The sequence below is a fragment of the Canis lupus genome (genome assembly GCF_048164855.1).
Source record: "Canis lupus baileyi chromosome 5 unlocalized genomic scaffold, mCanLup2.hap1 SUPER_5_unloc_7, whole genome shotgun sequence".
Lineage (NCBI taxonomy): Eukaryota > Metazoa > Chordata > Mammalia > Carnivora > Canidae > Canis > Canis lupus.
In genome coordinates this window covers 379,294-403,495 of record NW_027326414.1, presented here as the reverse complement: position 1 = coordinate 403,495, position 24,202 = coordinate 379,294, and the positions used below count along the sequence as shown (strand labels likewise).

Below are 24,202 nucleotides of genomic sequence, written 5' to 3'. Positions count from 1 at the left end.
ACGTGGTAAAAAGAAGGAAAGGAAAAACTAACAAGGAAAGGAGGTTAAGTCCTCCACCTCCAGCCATCTAGAGCCAATTTTCTCACTTTAGAAAACTTCATTTCTGAAAGCTCTCAAAAACCTGCCCACTTCTTAATTTACTGACCATCTCTTGGGTAAGGGTACTCACCTCCTTCATATGACATGTTGGGGCACATTTGCTCTGGAAGCAGTTTGGAATCAGAGAAGAATGGTTATCCCACAAATGTGGGGTCTCTTTCAGGGAATGATGCAAAGTCATTCAGTTTCAGGAGGTGAAACTTAGAAAGGTTGCTCTTGCAGATTCAGGGTCCTGGGGAGGTCATTCTGGTTTGGAGGCTCTCAGCAAGCCCTTGTGTCCAGGCTTCTTTGTCATTGGTAGCCCGAGGGATAAAGAGAGCAGCTGTTTAGCCAGGGCAAACTCTGTTCTGGAACCACTGTGAGAAAAATAATACTTCAAATCAAATTCCTATCAAAAAAATTCATGGATTTTTGGTCAAAATTAAGACTCGCACAGTTATCTTTATTATTGGTTGATTGATTGCTTTTCCCATGATCATAGGTGAGACCACTTCGTTTCCATCTTTACCTTTTCTACATTCTCCTTAGCTCCTTTTTTTGGGGATGCTAATCCAATTATTTGTGTTGTGGGGGTGGTAATGGAAAAAGAGAGTGGCTGCAATTATGGAAGGAGTGGAGGTATGGATCTTATTTTCAGTGCAGTTTTTACAGTAGATTTCCTTTAAAAATTACATTGAGCAGGGATACCTGACAAAAATATTACTAATACATAACTCTGAAATTAGATATAGCTATGTCTTATGTAGACCACTGTACATATCCTTAACTTGAGTAATTAATTTTGGATAGATACATTGCATTATTTTTATTTTAAAATTCTTTTAAAATCAGGAAAATTATTCTGTTTTAACAAATACAGAGGACAAACTGGTAGTTGCCAGAGGTGAGGTTTTTTGGGGAGGGGAATGGTGAAATAGATAAAGGGGATTAAGAATATAGACTTATCATGAAGAGTGATGAGAAATGTATAAAACTGCTGAATCATTATATTGTGCACCTGAAACTAATATAACACTATATTAATTATACTTCAATCAGGTTTTCTTTTTAAAAAAACAACATTTTTGTTGAAATATTTCAAGTTATTTAGAGGTACATAAAAAATGTTCAATCTCTCTGATAACAGTTTAACACTTTGGTGTATATTCTCCCAGACATTACACATACCTCCATATATAAATGGAGCTTATAGCTTTTCTCCCTCTAGTTTTCATTGATGCTCTTCCCATGTGAGTTTATGTAATATAATTCATTCTTCTAAACAATTACACAGAATTGTATGTACTAGAATTTATTTAATCATCCCTTTATCGATTGGGCATTTAGGTTACTTCTAATTAAATTTATATTATAAACAATGTTGAAAAACAACTATGTAGAAATACTTTTTTACTCACTTAGAAAATTCTCTATAGGAAAGATTCCTAGAAATGATATATTTGATTGGCCTTTGTGCTTTTAAAATATTCATAGAAGCTATCTGATTATTTTCCAAGAATTTTACTAGCTTATAAATGCATCAAAAATAGATAAATTTTGGGATGGCTGGGTGGCTCAGTGGTTGAGCATCTGTCTTTGGCTCAGGTCATGATCCCAGGGTCCTGGGATTGAGTCCCACATCAGGCTCCCCAAAGGGAGCCTGCTTCTCCCTCTGCCTGTGTCTCTGCCTCTCTCTGTGTGTCTCTCACAAATAAATAAATAAAATCTTTTAAAAAATAGATAAATTTTCTTCCAAATTCCTTTGAATTTTTATGCAATCATAGAATTCATTTAAAAAAAGGACATTTATATTCCTAACCTCCAAAGTAATGGTATTTGGAAGTAGAGCCCTTGGGGGGTAATTAGGTTTAGAAGTGGTTATAAGTGTGAAGTTCCCATGATGAGATGAGTGTCCTTATAAGAAAAGGAAGAGCATGAACTCTCTCCATCCCTCTTTCATCCCCCTCCTCTTCTCTCTGCTGTGTGGGGACAGTGTGAAAAGGCAGGCATCTGCAAACTATGAGGAGGATTCTCATTACATTCTCAACATGCTTCACACCCTGATCTCAGACTTCTCAGAGAAATGGATTTCCATTGTTTGTCACCCAGTTTATAGTATTTGTTTTGGCAAAGCCAACTGACAAATACAAGAGTTTTCTTTCCAGTTAGGGTGTTCTCAGCTGCAAGTGATAGAAAGCCTAATTAGGTGGGGCTTAAGCATTAAAGACATTTGTTACCCTCCCCCCGCCCCACCCCTTAAGAACTTCAGGGTTTCAGGGAACTCCAGGGCTTGATAACCTCACAAATCTATCAGGGGCCTGGGTTCCTTTATCTTTGCACTTCATTGTTCACACTGTGTTCCTACACATATGTAGGAATTCCTGCCTTTTCTCATGATCTCGAAATTGCTGCCACAGTTCTAGGTGTCATATTCAGACAATTTTTATTTATTTATTTATTTATTTATTTATTTATTTATTTATTTATTTTAAGATTTTATGTATTTATTTGACACAGAAAGAGAACCAGAGAGTACAAGTAGGGAGAACAGCAAAGGGAGAGGGAACAGCAGGCCCTCCACTGAGCCCGATGTGGGGTTCGATCCCAGCACCCCAGGATAGTGACATGAGGCCAAGGCAGCCACTTAATGACTGAGCCATATGGTCACCCCCAGATAACAACTTTTTGAGGCAGAAATGGTAATATGTGTGACATTCTCAGAGTGAGGAAACCTTTGCAGCCCTCTCTAGCATATTTAACGCTAATGTCTCACTATGCAAAATGTAGTCATAGACAATGAGATTGCCATGATTATCTTGCTTCAGTGAAGACTTGCCCTCTGGGCTGGGAAGAAGCCTACCCTTCTTGTAAAATTGATTGCTTTAGTTCTGTATTGCTAGAAAACAAATTACCCCCTGAATTTAGCAGCTTTAAAGAACAAACATTTATTATATCACACAGTTTGTGAGAGTTGGAATCTGGGAGTGGCTTAGCAGGGTGGTGGTGCCAGTTGAAGGTCTTTAATGAGGTTACAAAGAAGTTGTCAGCAAGCACATGAGAAAATGCTCCACATCACTGGCCATCAGGGAAATACAAATCAAAACCACAATGAGATCCCACCTCACACCAGTGAGAATGGGGAAAATTAACAAGGCAGGAAACCACAAATGTTGGAGAGGATGCGGAGAAAAGGAAACCCTCTTACACTGTTGGTGGGAATGGGAACTGGAGCAGCCACTCTGGAAAACTGTGTGGAGGTTCCTCAAAGAGTTAAAAATAGACCTGCCCTACGACCCAGCAATTGCACTGCTGGGGATTTACCCAAAGATACAGATGCAATGAAACGCCGGGACACCTGCACCCCGATGTTTCTAGCAGCAATGTCCACAATAGCCAAACTGTGGAAGGAGCCTCGGTGTCCAACGAAAGATGAATGGATAAAGAAGATGTGGTTTATGTATCCAATGGAATATTCCTCAGCCATTAGAAACGACAAATACCCACCATTTGCTTCCACATGGATGGAACTGGAGGCTATTATGCTGGGTGAAATAAGTCAATCGGAGAAGGACAAACATTATATGGTCTCATTCATTTGGGGAATATAAAAAATAGTGAAAGGGAATAAATGGGGAAAGGAGAAAAAATTAGTGGGAAATATCAGGGAGGGAGACAGAACATGAGAGACTCCTAACTCTGGGAAATGAACTAGGGGTGGTGGAAGGGGAGGAGGGCGGGGGGGATGGGGGTGACTGGGTGACGGGCACTGAGGGGGGCACTTGATGGGATGAGCACGGGGTGTTATTCTATATGTTGGCAAATTGAACACCAATAAAAAAGAAATTTATAAAAAAAAAGTTGTCAGACTGAGTGGCAGTAATCTGAAGGCTTGACTATGACTGGAGTATCTGCATTCAGAATGACTCAGTAACATGGCTGTTGGGGGTGAGGGGAGCTCAGTTCCTGGTTGGCTTTGGCTGGGGTGTCGGCTCCTTGCTGGATGTTGGTGGGGTGTCAGGTCCATGCCATCTGAGCCTCTCCACATCTGGGCTGCTCATGCTTGGCAGCTAACTTCCCGGAGGGCAAGCATTGCGAGGGAGTGAGTAGTAAGCTGCACTGCCTTTAGCGACCTAGTACCCCAAGTCATGCACTGTCACTTCTACTTTATTCTATTCATTAGAAGTGAGTCACCATTAGGTTCTGTCTCTTACAGAAACAAGTATCAAAAAATTTGTGGATATATTTCAAAACCATCAGAGAAAAGTAAGTGCGGCAGCTCTTTCACAAGAGAAGAAATGAGGGTGGCTGATGAGACAATTGATTATTTTTTTTTACCTTCCATTCTTGGTTTGCTAGGTTTTTAAAGATTGTGTACACTTGAATTTTATCAAAAATCATTTCAATTATAGAAGCAAATGGAACTTTTTTCTCTTTTAATGTGTTGGATTATATTCTTAGATTTTTCTAATGCTGAAGCACCTTATTAGTAGTGGGATAAATCTTTATTGTCATTCTGTATTATTATTTTTTGTACATTGCTTATTTGATGTTGCACCTGTGTTCAAAGGTGAGATGCATTTCTTCTTTATTCTTCTATTGTCTTGTCAGGTTGTGGTATTAAAGATATGTTAACCTCATAAAATGATTTGGGAAGCCTTTCCTCTTTTTCTATTCTCTGAAAAATAAACCATGTCTAGCTGTCTCTCTTGCTCTCTCTCTTTTTGCTGTCCTTGCTTAGCCTTTTTTGGCTCCAGGGATATCTTTTAATTTGAAAATTTGTCTTTCTTAAGAGTGTGGTGTTTTCAACCACTGCCTTTTTTTCTCTCTAATAATCATATTTAGCTTCTCGTTTCACAAGGATCCCACAGTTACAGTCCCTCTGATTTATTTAGGGAACAGTTTTTCAGACTTTATTCTGCTAAAAATGTGACAGTTTCTGTGGAACTCTAGCCTAGTACTTTTGCAAAGTTTTAAGTAGGCATCCCTCCCTCTCGGTGCATGATTCCCTTTGGCTCCATGGATATCCTGACTCTACCCAAGGTGGCTGAGAGAGTTCTTGTTGGGAAGATGGTAACACACTTCTCTGGCAATTTTCTCCTGTTAGTGCTTGGACTCACTTATGAGCACTTGGTGCTGGTTTCTTCATAAAGGGGACCTCATTTGCTTTGTATACTACAGAAACCCTTCCCGATACCTGTTTTACTGGTGATACTCGTCCTTGATTTCTAGCACTTAATGGATTTATTCCTTTTACTCTTTGGAAATTTCAATGAGCTTTTGGGAGGAAGGATAATAAACCTTCGTGTTGTCCATCCAACCTGCCATTTAGACTACAAGTCTGTTGCTGCTACTTACTATGCACATAGAACTTGACCTCCACACAAGCATGTCCACAACTATGGTATTTAGAATCCATTATCTTTTAATATATACATTATAAAAATAACATATGCATACTATAGAAAACGTGGAAAATGCAAAAATGTGAAAAGAAGGAAAAAAGATCCATTGACCAAACACCTCAAAATAATGGCTTGTATCAGACCTGGTATTTTCTTGTAATTCTGTTAAATATTTGTAATCATACATATATTTTTATATCTTTTTTTTTTTTTTTTGAGAGAGAGTGAGAGAAAGAGCTTGAGCGGAGGGAAGGAGCAGAGGGAAAGGGACAAACAGACTCCATGCTGAGCACAGAGCCCTGTGTTAGGCTCGCTTCCAGAACCCTGAGATCATATCCTGAGCCAAAATCAAGAGTCATATACTTAACAGACTGAGCCACCCAGGTGACCCTGTATATCTTTTTTTATTTAGTGTTATACCAGAATTCTCTTTTAGTGCTATTGCTTGTTTTGTAATGATAGTGTCATTTTTGAAGTCACTGTTTTCATGATTCTAGTATCTAATTTTTAAAATCTAATGATGGTCTTTGATGTTGCTTATAGCATTCCATTTTTCTGTTTTTACAGGATTTTCTACTAGTCCTTGGGTTGTGCTTTCTATGAGCAATGATTGCTCACCTTTTCTCTTTCTATGATCTTTTCCATTATTTTCTTTGCTGTAGTGAATTTATATATACTTGATATGTTATTTTGTTGCTGAAGGCAGCCCTACCAAAGTGTTCTCTCACATCTGAATATAAGTGAGTCATCTCGATTCCCTTATCACTTATCTGAAACCTGAGAATTTGAGGACCGAGTGCTGGTGTTCCAAATACTTTCAGAAGCCTGGTTCTGATCTTTAGTGAATGAGTCGTGATCTTTCTTCTATAATTTAAAGCCCTGTAATGGGATTAATTACATCTAAACAGCGGCATTTCTTACTCCCTTCAGTAATTTCCTTAAGCTTCACATCCTTCTCGACTCAGGCTATAGCACTTCAGCAGAGCCACTTCTTGCACTTCCCCCAGCTCTCCCCAGAAGCTGTTCACACTCTTCTCTGGCTCCTTTTTTTTTTTTTTAATAATAGGATTTTTTTAAAATATAAAATTGACATACCATAAAATTCTTCATTTTTAGGCATACAATTCGTTGTTTTTTAGTATATTCACAGAGCTGTGCAACCATCAGCACTAATTTTAGCACTTTTCCTTATCCCCCAAAGAAACCCCCCACCCATTAGTAATCCTTCCTCATTGTCTTCCTCCTCCCGCATCCCCCTACTTTCCTGGGAATTGCCAATCTACTTTCTATTGATTTGCCTGTTTGGGACACTACATATATGTGGAATCATACTGTATGTGACCTCTTGTCACTTAGCATGATATTTTCAAAGTTTATCCATGTACTATTTATTTCTTTATTTGAGAGAGAGAGGAGAGAGAAAAAGAGAGAGAGAAAAAGAGAGAGAGAGGGAAAGAGAGAGAGAGAAGAGAGAGAGAGAAAGGGAGAGAGAAGAGAGAGAGAGAGGGAGAGAGAAGAGAGAGAGGGCGAGAGAGAAGGGGCAGAAGGGAGAGGGAGAGAGAGAACTTTAAGTAGGCTCTATGCCCAGCATGGAGCCCCTACAAGGTTCGATCTCACGACCTCAAGATCATGACCTGAGCCAAAATCAAGAGGTAGATGCTTAACTGACTAAGCCACCCAGGTGCCCCTATCCATCGACTTTTTAAAAATTGTGGTAAGAATCCTTAATATGAGAGCTACATCCTTAACAAAATTCTAAATGTATGATATGGTATTGTCTATAGACACGAGGTTGTGCAGCAGATATCTAGAACTTATTCATCCTTTACAATTGAAAATTTATACACATTGATTAGCGACTCCCCATTTCCTCCTCCCCACTGGCACCCACCATTCTATTCTTTGTTTCTATGAGTTCTATTGTATTAGATTCTTCATAGAAGTGGAATCATGCAACATTTGTCCTTCTGTGACTGGCTTATTGAACTTAGCATAATGTCCTTAAGTTTCACCCATTTGTCACATATTACAGGATTTCTCTCTTTTTTAAAGCTGAATAATATTTCATGGTACTTATATACCACATTTTCCTTATTCAGGTTGTTTCTTTATTCTGTTGTGGGGATAGGCCACATTTCGCATCATCAGTTAATGAACGTTGGGGTTGTTTCTACTTTTTTGGCTATTATGAATAATGCTGCTATGTCTCAGGGGTTTTAAGAGGGGGAATATCTCATGAGTTTTGATACAGACATTCTTTGATGGGGTATGGAAGGGGATGGGTGGTGGGAATCTCCTTAGACTTCTCTGCCCTGTGCTCTCACTCTAACAATGAATTTGCCTTCTTCTCCTTTGCTTTCTTTCTTTTTGTTTTATTTGTTTTAAGATTTTATTTATTTATTTGATGGAGAGAGAAAGAGAGAGACAGAAAGAGCAACAAGCAGGGGGAGTGGCAGGGATAGGAAGAGGGAGAAGCAGGCTCCCCGTGGAGCAGGGAGCCTGATGTGGGGCTCGATCCCAGGACTCTGAGATCATGACCTGAGCTGAAGGTAGATGCTTAACCCACTGAGCCACCCAGATGCCCCTGCTTTGTTTGATTTTTTTTTTGAGAGAGAGAGAGAGAGAAAGAGAGAGAGAGAGAGAGAGTGAGAGCACGAGGTGGAGGTAGCGGCTGAGGGTTAGGGAGAGAGACAATCTTAAGCAGGTTCCATGCCCAGTATAGAGCAAGATGTGAGACTCAATCTCACGACCTTGAAATCATGATCTGAGCCAAAATCAAGAGTCAGATGCTTAATGAGCATCTGAGCATCTGAGCCATCCAGGCACCCTGCTCCTTTGCTTTCTGTTCCAGCAAATCCTTGTTTGTCACTGAGCTATTTGTCTGTGCCTCACAAGGGACTGCTCTGCAGAGCCCTCTATGTGTTCTATCAAGAAAAACAAGAATGGTGAGCCACCATTCTTTGTTACTAGCCAGACACTGGCTTGGGCAAAGGAGTTCTCCCTTCTACAAGAGTTTGCTGCATTTCTTGTTCCATACTGCTCCCCTCTGTCCCAAATAACCTCTCCTCAACTGAGTAGGAGTCACAAGAATATTTAGGATTTCATGTATTTACCTTCTTCCTCCCTCTCACTTTCCACTGTTCTAGAATGGAGAGTTAGGAGTTCATCCAAATGACATTATTTATTGGTCTGTTTCTTGCCCTGACTACCACTTTTCAAGCATTATTATATGAAATTGGCCTTCTCTCTATGCATTGCTTTTTTCCTTCTGTTTGTAACCTATTTTTTTTTCATTTTATTAGTTTTAAGAGGAGGGAGAGACATTTTGTGATTTGGCTTTTTTTTTTCAGAAAGTCTTCAAGTGATTCTCCAAAAACTGTTATAAATTATTTATTTAATTGCTATTTAATAGTCCATGGTTCAATGTGACATGATTTATTCCAGAATTCCCTTATTTTTGACATTAGGTTTGTTTCCCTTTTTGGCTATTATAAATAATGCTTGGAGGAGCAAATTTTCCATAAATCTTTTTGTTTCGAGATCATTTTCTTAGGCTAAACTGCCAGATGTGTAATTATCTGACCAAAGAATAAGATGGTTTTTAAGTTACTTGAAACATCTATGCAAAATTATGTCCCTAAAAGATTTCTCATTTGCACTCCCAACAGTATGGGTTACATGACTCTCTGATTGAATTTTTGCTCTTATTTAAACAAAACAAATCAATGAAACACGTAACTAACTTCTTGTTAGAATTTATGGAACTATGAGTTAGAAAAAGCATAAAATTCGTTGTAACTGCCTTACAAGGCATAAAGGTGTGACAATGCTATTATTTTGTTTTGTATATCTGCCTACTTTTTGGTGGCTAGTCTTTATTTCAATGAAAACAGTAGAAAGATACATGTTGGATCAGCATGATCCACCAAGTTTGGGTATACGTAAGTAGATTTTTCAGAATCTTGACTTCAGCTAGGTCACTTTTTGTTCTGAACAGTTTTATTAGGGTAGACATACATATTGAAACATATAGTATAGTGCATATTTTAAAGTGCTTAATTTGGTACATTTGACATATGTATATGCCCATGAAACCATCAGCACAATCAAGACAAAGAATATTTCCATAATTTCTAAGTTTCTTCTTGGTCTTGTATTCTTTCCAGGTCTTTCCAGCACTCCCACCCCTCATCTGCTTTTTTTGTCACTGAAGATTAGTTTGAATTTTGTAGAGTTAAATAAATGAAATCATAAATTACATGCTCTTTTTTTTTTTTTTTGTCTGGCTCTTTCAATCAGTGTAACTATTTTGAGAGTCATTTATATTGTCATGTTTCCAGTTTGAGGACATTACCAAAGAGTTGCTATGAACATTTCTGTACAAGACTTTGCATGGACATAGGCTTTCTCTTCTTTAGGGTAAATACTTAAAAGTGAAAAGTCTGGGTCATATGGTAGGTATATGCTTAATTTCCAAATAAGCTGCCAAACTGTTATCCAAAGTGTCTATGCCATGTCACATCCTACCAGCAGGGTATGAGAGCTCCATTTCTTCCACATCATCACCAACACTTGGTATGTCAGTTTTTTTGAGTTCAGACATTCTGATTCTAATGGGTGGGTAGTGGCATCCCATTGTGATTTTAACTTGCATTTCCAACTGGGTTATTTGGTGCTTTATGGATGCCTAGTGATACAGTGGAACTGTTGTGTCCCTTTATATAGTTTTGTGATGCTGGATACATTATTCGATCTCTCTGTGCCTTGGTTTATTTATCTAAAAATATATAGATGAAGAAAACTGTACCATATACTTCAAAAAAGTTGTTATTAAAATTCATGGACATTGCAAATGTAAAATGCTTTGCAAATTACATAAGTAATAGATATTATCATTATGATGGTTAAATTGCTGCATGATTTTGGGCAAATCACTTCAACTTATTTGAGGATTACTTTCCAGTTCTGTAAATTGAGGCTAAATAAGGTGACCTCTAAGTTTCCTTCAAGTACAAAAATGTTCTTGTCTAAAAAATATACTGATGTTCCAATACCACATATATATATAACACATTTATGGAAAAGTACTCCTTAATGTGGAAAAAATGATAGCAAAACATTAAAAAAATGCAAACTTTATAATTTCTTATTATCTTAGCTACGCCATATTTTAGAATTTTAACACAGATTTCTATTTTTCTGTGTCTTATGTGGAGGTGGTTACTAATAAGACCTTCCTTCATCTCTGTAACTACTCTGATCCAGAGAGAAAGAAATTTTAGTATTCATACACAAGTTCATCCTCTATTCCAAATATATGGAATTCAAAATATTCAAAATAATGTGGTCATTTCACTAAATATCATGCAGTTTAAGGCATTTTTGTGAAGTTTAAAAAACTTTATCTGCTGGGGCACCTGGGTGGCTCAGTGGTTGAGTGTCTGCCTTTGGCTCAGATTGCGCTCCCCATGTCCCGGGATTACATCAGGCTCCCCCCAGGGAACCTGCTTCTCCCTCTGCCTAGGTCTCTGCCTCTCTGTGTGTCTCTCATGAATAAATGAAATCTTTAAAAACAAAACAAAACTCTACCTGCTTATTCAGATCAAGAGCCAGGCCAAATTTTGGGATGATAAAAGGTCTAGGAATCACTTCTATCTGGATTTGCATATAAATGAAATCATTTAAAGGAACACCTAATTGGAATTGGGATCAAGGGAACTGTGCTATGAAACTATTGGAGGATTCGAGGTTCCCTATTTTAATAATGTTCTGCCAAACATCTGTTTTATTGCTTAAAATCACGTAAACAAATAATAAGATATTTGATAGAATAGCATCTCAAAGTTGCTTTTTAAATTATTTAGAGATTTAAGGATATAACTTGTTGTATCTAATGTATTTCTTAGCAATTGACCTAAACATGTTAATTCCCTCATAATTTCAATGACTTCATTATATTTTGATGCAGTTTAACTGCTCGGTTTGAAATATACTCACAGTGACATGTTTTTTCTTTAAGTCTTCCTGAGTACATTATGATTTGTCCATATTCCATAGAGTTCAACAGTCATCTATTAGATTGGAGAGAAACAGTAGCAAGCAGGAGCCAATTCCTTCCTTCATATTCTCCAGTATTTAGCAGTTGAAAGCTGACAAAGTTAAACCAGTGGCCTCCCATTTCTGCATAAGAATTCTGTTTTTCCAATATTTTATTTCATCATTTCACTGTCTTATTTTAGTTTCATTATTTCCATTTCCGGGCTTGATATTATTGGATTTGTTTTTACAACAGTTGTAGAATTACAATGATAGCTCCAGTTTTTTCTCCCTGACTGTATTCACACCCTTGGCCATCTCATTGTGAGTGGGGTGACTGTTCATCCCTCAATAAGCAACTCAGCCAGCTAACTTTCTTTGGTTAGTGGGATGTTAGCTGACCTGACTGACACAAACCAAGTCTTGAAGAAGGTGTCTGTGGCTTGCTAACACTGTGGACATCACCACGAGAATATCTTTGGGCTAGCCTGCTGGAGGATGTGAGAAAGTGGGCACAGCCAGAGTCACCCTGCTTATGCCCAGTCACCTGGATCAGGCAATGGCCAGCTGACCCCCAGTTGTGTGAACTGGTCCAGCAAAGGTTGGCAGAACTGCTAAACCAATCCTCAAATCACCCCAGATGCATGAGCAATAAACACAACATTCTCTCCAGCAATGCAGCAATGCAGTGTTATTGTCACAATAGACAAGGACACACTACCAAGTCCTATCCTTAAGCAACTTCTCTTCACATATATAATATTTAAAAAAAAAACAACTAAAGAGACTATTTGGAGTGGCTGAGCATCTGCCTTTGGCTCAGGTCATGATCCCGGGGTCCTGGGACTGAGTCCCACATCAGGCTCCCTGCATAAAGCCTGCTTCCCCCCTGCCTGTGTCTCTGCCTCTCTCTCCATGGCTCTCATGAATAAATAAATAAAACCTTTTTTTTAAAAAAAATAATAATAACCCTTAAACAGACTATAAGGGTAGAATAGTCTAGAACAAAAAGGTATGGATATCTTTTGGTCAAATTTTGCAAGTATGCCAGGAATCTCCTATGCTGTTGATGGTGAATGAGAAAAAGTTTTATACCCACATTGTTTGACAAGATGGATTGATTAATACCATCAGAACTTTCATTAGGATAAAAAGGATAAAAGCCAGTGACAAGTCTGATGCTTTTCTGACTTAAATAAATTCAGGTAGGTGTCTTAAAGAAAAATTGGAGTTTATTGTTTGTTTGAAGTGCAGTTAGGTGATATAGTTACAAGGCATTGGTTCTCAACCCTGGCTGCATATCAGAAGCACAAGAGGAGGGTTCCAAAAATACCCATGTTCAAGCCCATCCCAGACCCCCTGCACCGGCATGTCTGGGAATGAGGCCCAGGTTTATACATTGTTTAACAGCCCTTCAGGTTTTCTAATATGCAGGCCAGGCTGGCAGATATTACCCTAAGAGGAATGATTGCATTATATAAGAGATAATGCTAAACATTTCATTCTGACCTCAAAAAGTAGGTTTCTTACAAGAGTAGGCTTCTACCCTTTTTTTGCAAAAAAGGTAGTGGTCGGTCAGTTCTTTGGTGACAAGGTACAGAGCAGAATGATTTAAAGACTTGAAACATATGGACACTGGAAGGTCTTCCAGAGTAGTTAGAGCTCACTGTCTTGTGAACATTGTTGGCATGTAGGTTTTATTTAAGTTTTTATTTAAATTCAACTTAGTTAACATATAGTGTAATATTAGTTTCAGGTGGACAATATAGTGATTCAGCTTCCATACATCACCTGGCACTCATCACAAGTGCACTCCTTAATCCCCATCACCTATTTCACCCCCCACCTCTCCTTTGGGAACCATCAGTGTGTTCTCTAGAGTGAAAAGTCTGTTTCTTAGTTGGCCTCTTTCTCTCTCTCTCTTTTTTTTTTTTGTTTCCACATATGAGTGAAATCATACGGTATATGTCTTTCTCTGACTGACTTACTTCACTTAGCATAATACTCTCTAGCTCCATCCACAGCATTGCAAGTGGCAAGATTTTTTTTTCCTTAGATATTATTTGAGAGAGGGAGAGAGCACCAGCAGGAGAAGGGGCAGAGGGAGTGGGAGAAGCAAGTTCTCTGCTGAGCAGGGAGCTTGATGCGGGGCTCAATCCCAGGACCCCAGGAGCATGACCTGAAGTGAAGGCAGACACTTAACTGAATGAGCCACCCAGGCGCCCCAAGATTTCATTGCTGAGTAATATTCCATTATGTGTGCATATCTGCTCATTTGTTAATTGGATTGTTTGTTTTGAGGGTGTTGAGTTTTAGAACTTCTTCATATAGTTTGGCTATTAACCCTTTATCAGATTTGTCATTTGTAAATATCTTCTCCCATTCTGTAGTTTGCCTTTTAGTTTTTTTTTTTTTATTGTTTCCTTCCCTTTGCAAAAGCTTTCTATTTTGATGAAGTCACAAGAGTTTATCTTTGCTTTTGTTTCCCTTGTGTCAGGAGACATTTCTAGAAAGAAGTTGCTGCAGCTGATATCACAGAAGTTACTGCCTGTATCCTCCTCTAGGATTTTGATTTCATGTCTCACATTTAGGTCTTTCATCTATTTTGAATTTATTTTTGTGTATGCTGTAAGAAAGTAGTCCAGTTTCATTCTATTGCATGTGGCTGTCCAGTTTTCCCAGAAGCATTAGTTGAAGAGACTTTTTCCTACTGGATATTCTTCTCTTCTTTGTCAAAGATTAACTGACCATACAGTTGTAGGTTCATTTCTGTGTTTTCTCTTCTGTTCCATTGATCTCTATATCTATTTTTGTGCCAGAACCATACTGTTTTGATCACTATAGCTTTGTCATATAACTTGAAGTCCGGGATTGGCATCCTCCAGCTTTACTTTTCTTTTTCAATATTGCTTTGGCTATTTAGGATCTTCTGTGGTTGCATACACATTTTAGGATTGTTTATTCTAGTTCTGTGAAAAATGTTCTTGGTATTTGATAGGTATTACATTAAATGTTTAGGTTGTTTTGGCTAGTATATTTGTTCTTCCAACCCATGAAGATAGAATGTCTTTCCATTTCTTTGTGTCATCTTGAATTTCTTTCATCAATGTTTTATACTTTTCAGAGTAAAGGTCTTTCTTTCACCTCCTTGGTTAGGTTTATTCATAGGTTTCTTATGGTTTTTGGTGCAATTGTAAATGGGATTGACTCCTCAATTTCTCTTTGTGTTGTCAGCATATGTTTTGATCTAATAATTTCTACCTGTCTTGTTCAGTGTAGCACACAGTTCAATAATCTTGTAACTTTCAAAAGCTTTTCATTAACAATTGCTCCTTAAGCCCCTCAGTCTCCTTCCCCCAAGAATGTACTAACCAAAGCTGAAGCAAAGAAAAGTATAGTGCTTCTATAAATCAAAAACTCCCACAAAGATTATGGGTTTGGAAAATGGTAATTATGATTTCTGCCTCCATAGCAAGTTGAACTACTGTTTGAATACTTTAAGTGGTAATATTGCTTGCTAGCATAAGAATTCTAGTTTTTTTAAAAAAAGATTTCTTATTTATTAATGAGAGACACAGAGAGGCAGAGACACAGGCAGAGGGAAAAGCAGGCTCCCTGCAGGGAGCCCGACGTGGGACTCTATCCCAGGTCCCCAGAATCAGGTCCTGGGCTGAAGGCACGGGCTGAAGCCTGTGCTAAACCGCTGAGCCACCCAGGCTGCCCAAGAATTCTAGTTTTAAGTTCAGATAGGTTTAGATTCAAAATCTGGTTTTATCACTAATTTTGGTTTTGTCATTTTAAAAATGGAGATAATAGTTAATGGTCAGTTGCTCATGAGGTTGCTGAATGTATTAAATAACATGTCGCAGAAAAGTGTCCTTCACAGTTCTTGGCAGACAGTAGTACTCAATACATGTTATCTATAATAATGATAATAGTTATTTTAATTACTATTATATCATAAGGCAATCATTCTATTTTATATTGCTTGGCAGCTCTGTACGATATTTAGGCCATTATATATTTTCTCAGAACTTCCAGTGACTGCAGTCATATTCTGAAGTACTGGGTGTTAGGACATTGACATATGAATTTGAGGCAGGAGCACAATTAAGCCCATAACAAAAAGCTTTGGAATCTTCTCCCAGAGTATGAAACCAGAGCATAGTGACCAAGGACAGAACACAGCTAGAGCTGATTCATTGAGGTAGGGTTTCTTTGAGCGTCTTTCCATTAGTACCCAGGGCTGCCCTGACTTGACTTCTGTCCTTCGTGAGACTTGGTCCTTTGCTTTCTCTTTTTTTATGAGCAATCCCCATTCCACGTGATGCACTCTTTTCTTTTCCCTTTAAGCTAGCCAGAATTAATTTCTATTGTTTGCAATAAAAAAAACAAAACTAAACAAAAAAAAAACCTCTGACACATACCCTGAAGTTTGTCCCCCAAGTGTGGACTCTAGACAACTTGTGCCGAAAGGTGGCATCACCCTTTGGAAGTCCTTGTGACCAGAACCAACAAATTCCCAATTTGAGTTGGACCAAAAGAAAACTCCCTATATCCCTGGGTGGCGCAGCGGTTTAGCGCCTGCCTTTGGCCCAGGGCGTGATCCCGGAGACCCGGGATCGAATCCCACGTCGGGCTCCCCGTGCATGGAGCCTGCTTCTCCCTCTGCCTGTGTCTCTGCCTCTCTCTCTGTGTGTCTCTCATGAATAAATAAATAAAATCTTTAAAAAAAAAAAAAAGAAAACTCCCTAATTGTGTATGTGTGCAGATATTTTACTTTATGAGTGAATTAAATTACTTATATGCTTAATAATAATTTGTTCAAAGAATATATGCTGGGAAAGGATTAGGAGAAAGTGCTCTTTTTTTAAAAAAAATTCTATTTATCACTGAAAAACCTTATTTTTTTTGGTTTAGTTAACAATTGTGAAAGTTCCCTTATGAAGACCAGGAAAAAAGTTGGGCTAAACGGACAGAACACAAATTCTCTGGTAAGAAATGTGTTGCTTGGTAATAAAAGGTTTCGAGTGAAAGTCAAACCCATAATGCTTGATTTACAGGGTGGCTCTGACAAAGACTACTATTTATACTCAATGTTCATCCTCTATCTCCCCTTTTTATGGTATTAGACTATTTTAGTTGGGTCCATGGCCACCCGGAATAAAGGTGACATCTTCCAGCCTCTCTTGCAGCCAGTTGTGGCCATATGACTATAGCTATTGGATGAGTTACATGGACAGTTTTATGGTTTGTACCCTCCCCTTCTCTTTTATTCCTTGCCATGACTAATTATGGATCTAGTGGGCTCTATTAGACAATGCAGACAAGGGCAACATCTAGAAGAGCACTAGGCCAAGAGAGAAGGAACATGGCCATCTGCTGATTTTATGGGACAGACCCTTGGCACCACCTTGAATACTAAGATCCTTAGTATTGGAGAAAAATAAGCTTCTCAAAAAAAAAAATAAGCTTCTCTGTTGTTTTAGGCTCTGTATTTTGGTTTAACCTGCAACAGTATCTATGTCCTATCTGATATAGTGGCCATTAATATGCTTTTTATCCTTGATTAAATATGGGGGTAATAGAGCAGCCCGGGTGGCTCAGTGGTTTAGGCCGCCTTCAGCCCACGCTGTGATCCTGGAGACCCGGGATCGAGTCCCACATCAGTCTCCCTGCATGGAGCCTACTTCTCCCTCTACTTCTCTCTCTCTCTCTCTCATGAATAAATAAATAAAAATCTTTAAAAAAATATGGGGGTAATAGTGGTAAATGGGACTATAACCAAATTAGAACTGTTGGTAATGAGTTGTATTCAACATGCTCAGTGAACGATGAACATGTACAATATTCACTTTTATCATATGTTGAAAGTGAGAGGAAGGCCCTCAACTTCAGTAAGAAATGTTATATTATATATTTCAATTCCTCTTAAAAAATGCTAGCAAAGAGCATTGCCATGATTTCAAGAGGTTTGCCAAAGTAGCTTGTATTGCAGTATAGTGGGTTTTGTTAATGGCCTGATCCTATCACTTCAGAGCCAAAAACAACTTAATTTCTTGATGTTTAAGAGAAAAAAAGAGAATTTCTTAATAAAATCAAACTCTGGTGCAAACAGCTCTATCATGCTGTGTATAAGTCCTTTCAAACATCAAATACTCAATTTTCTTCCATCTTCAGAGGAAAAAAATAATGACATCATATTGGACACATTATAAAACCACATACATATGCTGTAACAGAAGTGGGAATGCTTTTCAGAGTCAAATGGAACCAAAGAATGGAAATCATTTGCCCCTAACTTCCAACTCAAAGCATACAACAGTCCAGCTCTTGAGTGTGGTATGTTCCTTGATTTGGTCTTTGACAGAATGCTGAAAGTAGTCCTCAATTGGAAGTTTGTCCATAATTTCAATCCAAATATCCAGAGCCATTTGTCAGATCCATAAAACATTTTCTGCCAGTTCTGATGACCTATAATTGTGAGTTAGCATTTTTTTTATCTAATAGAATAAAAAATGAAAAATAAAACCAGGGGATCCCTGGGTGGCGCAGCGGTTTGGCGCCTGCCTTTGGCCCAGGGCACGATCCTGGAGACCCGGGATCGAATCCCACATCAGGCTCCCGGTGCATGGAGCCTGCTTCTCCCTCTGCCTGTGTCTCTGCCTCTCTCTCTCTCTCTCTCTGTGACTATCATAAATAAATAAAAATTAAAAAAAAAAAAAAAGAAAAATAAAACCATTTGAACTTGGAATCTAATCTAGCACTTTAGCTATCCATTTTTGAGGTTGATGTCAATTTTTGGTGAAAAGATTTCAAATCTTAAAATCTTTCTAACAATTACATAGTTTCTCTTTAATATTCTCATGAGTGTTCTTTTAAAAATTACCTAAAATGGATGTCTCCTATGTACATCTAGTGTCTAATAAGAGCATCTTGTGTTCCAAAAGTCAAGGAAAACCTTTTTTTTCAGAGTTTACATTTTCAGATTCTTTAGGGCTAAGATTCTTAACTGGGATCCATGAGTGAATTTATGAGTCTATGAGCCCACTCACTGAAATTACATCAAAATTTTGAGGATGCAGAGCCATAGCTTTCATCAGATTCACACAAACATTCATAACCCCCAAATAGACTAAGAGCTTATAAGATATTGGATAATAGATACTAAATAAGTGTTTAATATAACCTGGCTCTATACCATTAAAATATTAAAACAGTTCAATCCTTTTGCAATGATGAAAGCAAAATATCTATTGCAACAGCCCACAGTTTTCAAACCTTATTATTTTTCCTCAGTTGTACCAAGTCTTGATACTGTGATACTGAAGCCAGAGCCCTGCAGTGGCTGCTTAATGGAGAATATAACTCAAGATTGGAATAAGAGTTTGATGTTTACTGCATCAGTTTCAAAGTCCAGCTGTAAATATACTATAGTTGAGAAACAGAGCAATATAATCTTTTCAAGCTTGAAAAAACAGTGATGCATAGCCAAATACTTTGAACTGTTTGCTTAAGAACAAATCTATTTCAAGATTTGATTACCACTAACTCAGACTTTTTCATCACTAAGTCCTTTCAATTCCATATCATGTGTTTCAAATTTTGTCTGCATAACTTATTTTTGTTCTACTTTTCTGTCAAAAACAATGTGGAAATCCCAGGTTATATAATTGAGGACTTGGAGAGGCCATATACATCTAGCCAACCAAAATAAAATGAAAGCTATTATCATGAAACATGCTTAAGGAAGTGTATCCTTTGTTCGGGTAAAGAGTGCCAACATTTGTGATCTTAGAATGAAGTCAAAGGAAACTAAAATGGGTTTTCCTTAATGCAACCATGTGCAGAATCACTCTTTACCAAACATATGATCCATAAAAATATTTGTGCATATTTAGATACCCATGAGAACAAATCAATTTCAAGTAAAATAATAATGTATTATTTTTATAATATACCTGGAGGCTGAAGTCATCCCATTCATCTTCCTTACTTGGGTTTATTATCCTACACATTTGATAAGTCAAGTGGAAGCCTCTCTGCACACCCTCTCTGTATATAGAGCAGACACCAAACTGCTAATTTCTTTCTTCCTCCTTCCTTGTGTCAGGTTGACCATGCAACACATTTGAATTACTGTTAGAAGGTAAATGTTGCATGGCTTTGAACCAATATCTCTCCTGTCTATAGAGTTTTAAATTCACATGTGGGTGTTCTAGAAAGAGGAGGTTACCAATGTGTAGAGTTGTGAAGAGTCACCAAGGAAGGCAATTTAGATTTCTTTGTGGAGGGGTCAAGAGAGTAGGAGATTTTTCTGATAGGTACCTGATGGAATAAGGAAAACATTTCTCTATGGGGTGGCAGTGGAGAAAGGCTGACCATTACTGGACTGGCTATTGTATAAAATTGCCACAAAAATGCTTAATAAAGAGAAAATGAACAGCATATGGACTCTGGTTGAGGCTTCATGAAAACATTCAGGGAAAGAAAGAACAAAGGGCAATCTTTCCAATGTATATAGAAGAAGTAAGATGTTTTCCTAAGTTTTTCTATCACTGTCAGCATTTGGGATGGAAATATGCTGTAGGAAAAAGATTAACTCCAGTTTGCTTAGAAAGAATTTTCCCTGAAAATAATCCTGTGTGTTTTTAATATGTCGGGTTACATTGCCAATCAGTTCTATTTGGTAATTTTCAGTATGATTTCTTTTTAACCCATGAATTATTTAGAAGTAGGTTTTAAAATTTCTGAATTTATCAATTTCTTGGCTCTCTTTAGCTATTGATTGCATTTGTAACTTTGTTGCATTGTATTTTTGAGTTGTGTTTGTGGTCAAGTGGTGATCAGTTTTTGAAAATGTTCAATGTGTGCTTGAAATTAATATGTATATGCCATATTTATTTATAGGACTGTATACATATACAACATATATATGTATACACACACATATATATGTTATGTCAAGCTTAATAATTCTGTTGTTCAGATTTTCTCAATTTCTACTTAATTTTGATCTATTCAATCTGCCTCTCAGAAAGGTATGTTAACCTTTTTCTGCTATGATCTATATGATTTTCCACTATGATCTAAATTGTTAGCCACCCCTTCCTGCCACCTCTTGTTTTTCTGCTTACTTTTTGGCATGTATTTTGAGGTTATGTTTTTAGGTGGATACATAATCAGAATAATTATGTCTTCCTGGTAAATTTATCACTAAGTAGCTCTTGATCTTTAATAATGCTGTTTTGTGCTTAAATCTGTTTAGTATACATCACCTTTTCTTTGGTTCCTATTTATCTGGTGTTGTGATCATCACTGGTTGCTCAACCAGCATCCATTTATCCCTCTTCTAGTAGAACCAGGACCTCAGTTTTGTTCAGGTAGCCACCTCTTTCTCACACAGCTAAGTGTCTCAGGAGAAGGTTTGTTTGGTTTAAGGGTGAATCCATTCTTTTTTTCAGTTGATAGATCATTAGGCGTGGGATTCAGTGCTGGCCAAAATGAAGTGTGTGGGTAGGTAGGGAGTCTTTGGGAAAGTGTCCTTCTTCTGAGCAAGAGCTGGGGTCTCTTATTTCCACCTGGATATTGCTGTTTCTGGTAAGACACCCAGAATCGCTGCAACCATCTCGTTAGAAGCCTAAAAACCCAAACAGGGATGTCAGAGCACAGAGATGGAAAAGACCTGGGTCCTTTATACAACCATTTGCCTAATTTCTTCTTGCATATCCTTTTAATTTTTTATGTGTAACTTTCCTTCTAGTGCCTTATATAACCTGAATGAAGTTGATTAGCTTCAGACCTGAACACAGGTTTTTTTCTTAACCTCTTAAGAGGTACATTCTTCCATTTATATTCATTTACTAATATATTTGCTCTTCTGTCATCTTATTTTGCTGTTTTCAACTTCTTTTGCTTTTTAATCTTTTGTCATATATACTAACTTTTATCTATTTTTTTCTTGATAACTTTTGTAATCAGGGCAGCCCCGGTGACCCAGTGGTTTAGTGCCGCCTTCCGCCTGGGATGTGATCCTGGAGACCTGGGATCGAGTCACACGTCGAGCTCCCTGCATGGAGCCTGCTTCTCCCTCTGCCTGTGTCTCTGCCTCGCTTTCTCTCTCTGTCTGTGTCTGTCATGAATAAATAAATAAAATCTTTAAAAAAAACTTTTGTAATCATGTTTTCATTCTGCAAGCAGGTGCCTTTAAAAATAAGAAAAATTCTCAATGTTCAATGCCAGTTTTATAAAAGCAAAAATTGATACAATTAAATGGTAGCAAGAATGAAATAAATCATATATATACATGTAATGAGATGTTGATAAGCAAATGAAGTGGTAATATTGATATTCACCTGGAAAAAAATTTTAAGAGATAATGATAAAAACAGTTTGTAAAATTCTATGTACAGTTGACCTTTTGTGACTTCCTATAGTTTGTTCCCATTCCCTTTATATTTAGCAGAAATTCTGTTATGTTTCTGGCATGTAACGCCACTTTTCCTAGTTTCCACATCTAGTTCAGGCTTTCTTCTATTTTTATCTTCCATTGGTCCTATCATTAGCCTGAGTGGTGGTGTAAGAATTAGAGTTTTTATTTCTTCTGTAAGTCTTTTTTTCCCTTTAGTGTTGGGTTTCATTCATTCGTTCCTTCAATAAATAATAGTGACTACCAACTAAGTGCCAGGTATTTAAGTGTTAAGGTTAAGTATTTATGCTTAATTGTAATATTTTATCATCTATAAACTAAAAACAAAAGAGGCTGGAAGATAGAAGGTGTTAGAAAATAAAAGCCCAATAAAGTAGCTTTGACTATGAATGAATAGGAGAGATAACTTCTCATTATGTATTTGTTGTTTTCCAACTGAGTAAGTAGAGTAGTGATCAGAAGAGAGTTCAAGGAAAGTAAGAGATTAGTAAATCTGAAGTTCCTCTTATTATTTTTTTAAAGATTTCTTTATTTTTAAAGATTTCTTCCCAGCAAGTGGGAAGGGAGAGACAGAGGGTGAGAATCCCAAGCAGCCTCCCTGCTGCGCCCAAGAGCCCAACGCAGAGCTCAATGTCATGACCCATGAGATCATGACCTGAGCTGAAATCACTAATACTTAACTGAGCCACCCAGATGCCCCAGTTTAAAGCTGGTTTCAAGGTGTGAATCTTATTCTACAACTTACCAGGAAAATCCTGCCATGTCACTATGTAAGAAAATCAATAGCCTTTTAATTATCTATGCTTCAGTTTCCTCTGTAAAATGGGCTAAAAAAAAATAGTGACCCTTCTAGGTCTAGCCTAAGGATTGAGTAAATACAGGCAAATGGAGTAATAATGACATAGCTTTATATATTATAATGATATTACATATTACTACATGATATTAATAAATTCTATTATATAATGATATTATATTAATATGTCAGGCACTTTGTACTTACTTTTCATATGTTAGCTAGCCCCTTTAATCCTCATGTACCCTATGAAGTCAGTGTGATCTTTCTTATTTTGCAGATGAGGTTTAGAGGCTTACTCAAAACATTTTTCCCCAGGAAATAAATTTTTTTTCCCTAGAAATTTCAAAGATATGAAGACTAGTAATTACAGGGAAAAAAACCTGAAATTATGCTTTTTTAGAAGGCCAAAGTTATTGTTAATTTAAGAATAAATGTATCACCCACAGTTGTTCTCACCAATTACATTTTGTTGAAATGAAAATAGAATTTATTGAGATGATAATTGCATACGGGACAACTATTTGCATTGGAATGTTTTTGGTTTTATTTGGAATTGAGCAGGAAGCACAAGAACCTTTGTTTTGATTTAAAGATTTTATTTATTTATTCATGAGAGAGAGGCAGAGACATAGGCAGAGGGAGAAGTAGGCTCCCTACAGGGAGCCCGATATGGGACTTGATCCTGGGACTCCAGGATCACGCCCTGGGTGTGAAGGCAGGTGCTAACCCGCTGAGCCACCCAGGTGTCCCGCACAAGAACCTTTGACTCTGTGGAAGACCCATTGTGAGAAATGGGATTCACACTCTCACACATTTAGTGACACAATAACTGAGAAGAGGAGAAGGCTTTGTAGCACCTATTATGCTTTTTAATACATAGAATTGTTGCTTTTCTTTAAGAGAGAAATGCAAGAGATCCAAGCTAAGGTTTACTCCCTGAGAATGTTCTATAACCTGTCATGGTTTGTTACACAATAACCTGCCATTGTTTGTTTCTTAATATTTGCCTACTTATTCACCCAAATCAGAGCCCAGTCAAGGACAGTTTATTCCTGCTCCCCTTCTGTCACCTGCATTACCTGAAGCAGGCAATTTACTGGCTCCCTCCACTGCACACTTCCCCACTGAGTACCTGCTATGTGAGGTGAGTGAGATGGAGTCTCCATGTTGTAGTCTCTACAGAACCCAATGAAATCAGCATAAATCCATTCCTTGCCTTGGTTCCTCAGGGATGGATACAGTTAAGTCTAAAGCAATCTATGTTGTCATTACCTGAGTCCGTTCAATCAGCGGAAAGCCCAGAGGTTTACTCAGTGGCTCGAGGAAGTGAAACTCTTTTGAATGGAGTGATGTGAGGATATGACCTTTGGAATTGCTGCAGCCCTTTTGCAACTATGAGGGAACCCAGCTGAGGAAGACAACATACAGTAGAGGGGACAGCCAACATAATTTCAGACA

At 37.8% G+C, this 24,202-nt stretch overlaps 1 protein-coding gene and 1 long non-coding RNA gene across 3 annotated transcripts in view; one reads left to right on the top strand and one right to left on the bottom strand.

Moving 5' to 3' along the window:
• The window catches only part of LOC140629452 (outer dynein arm-docking complex subunit 2-like), a 274,074-nt gene that overhangs the window by 9,178 nt on the left and 240,694 nt on the right, over positions 1-24,202 (bottom strand). For both annotated transcript variants that reach the window (XR_012027288.1, XR_012027289.1), the window contains exon 24: positions 170-455. The gene's annotated coding sequence lies outside the window, so the exon portion shown is untranslated. The remainder of the gene's footprint in view (positions 1-169; positions 456-24,202) is intronic.
• LOC140629457 (uncharacterized) overlaps positions 1-24,202 on the top strand; it is a 187,149-nt gene that overhangs the window by 28,373 nt on the left and 134,574 nt on the right. The window contains exon 3 of the long non-coding RNA XR_012027290.1: positions 16,437-16,510. This is a non-coding gene — a long non-coding RNA (uncharacterized lncRNA). The remainder of the gene's footprint in view (positions 1-16,436; positions 16,511-24,202) is intronic.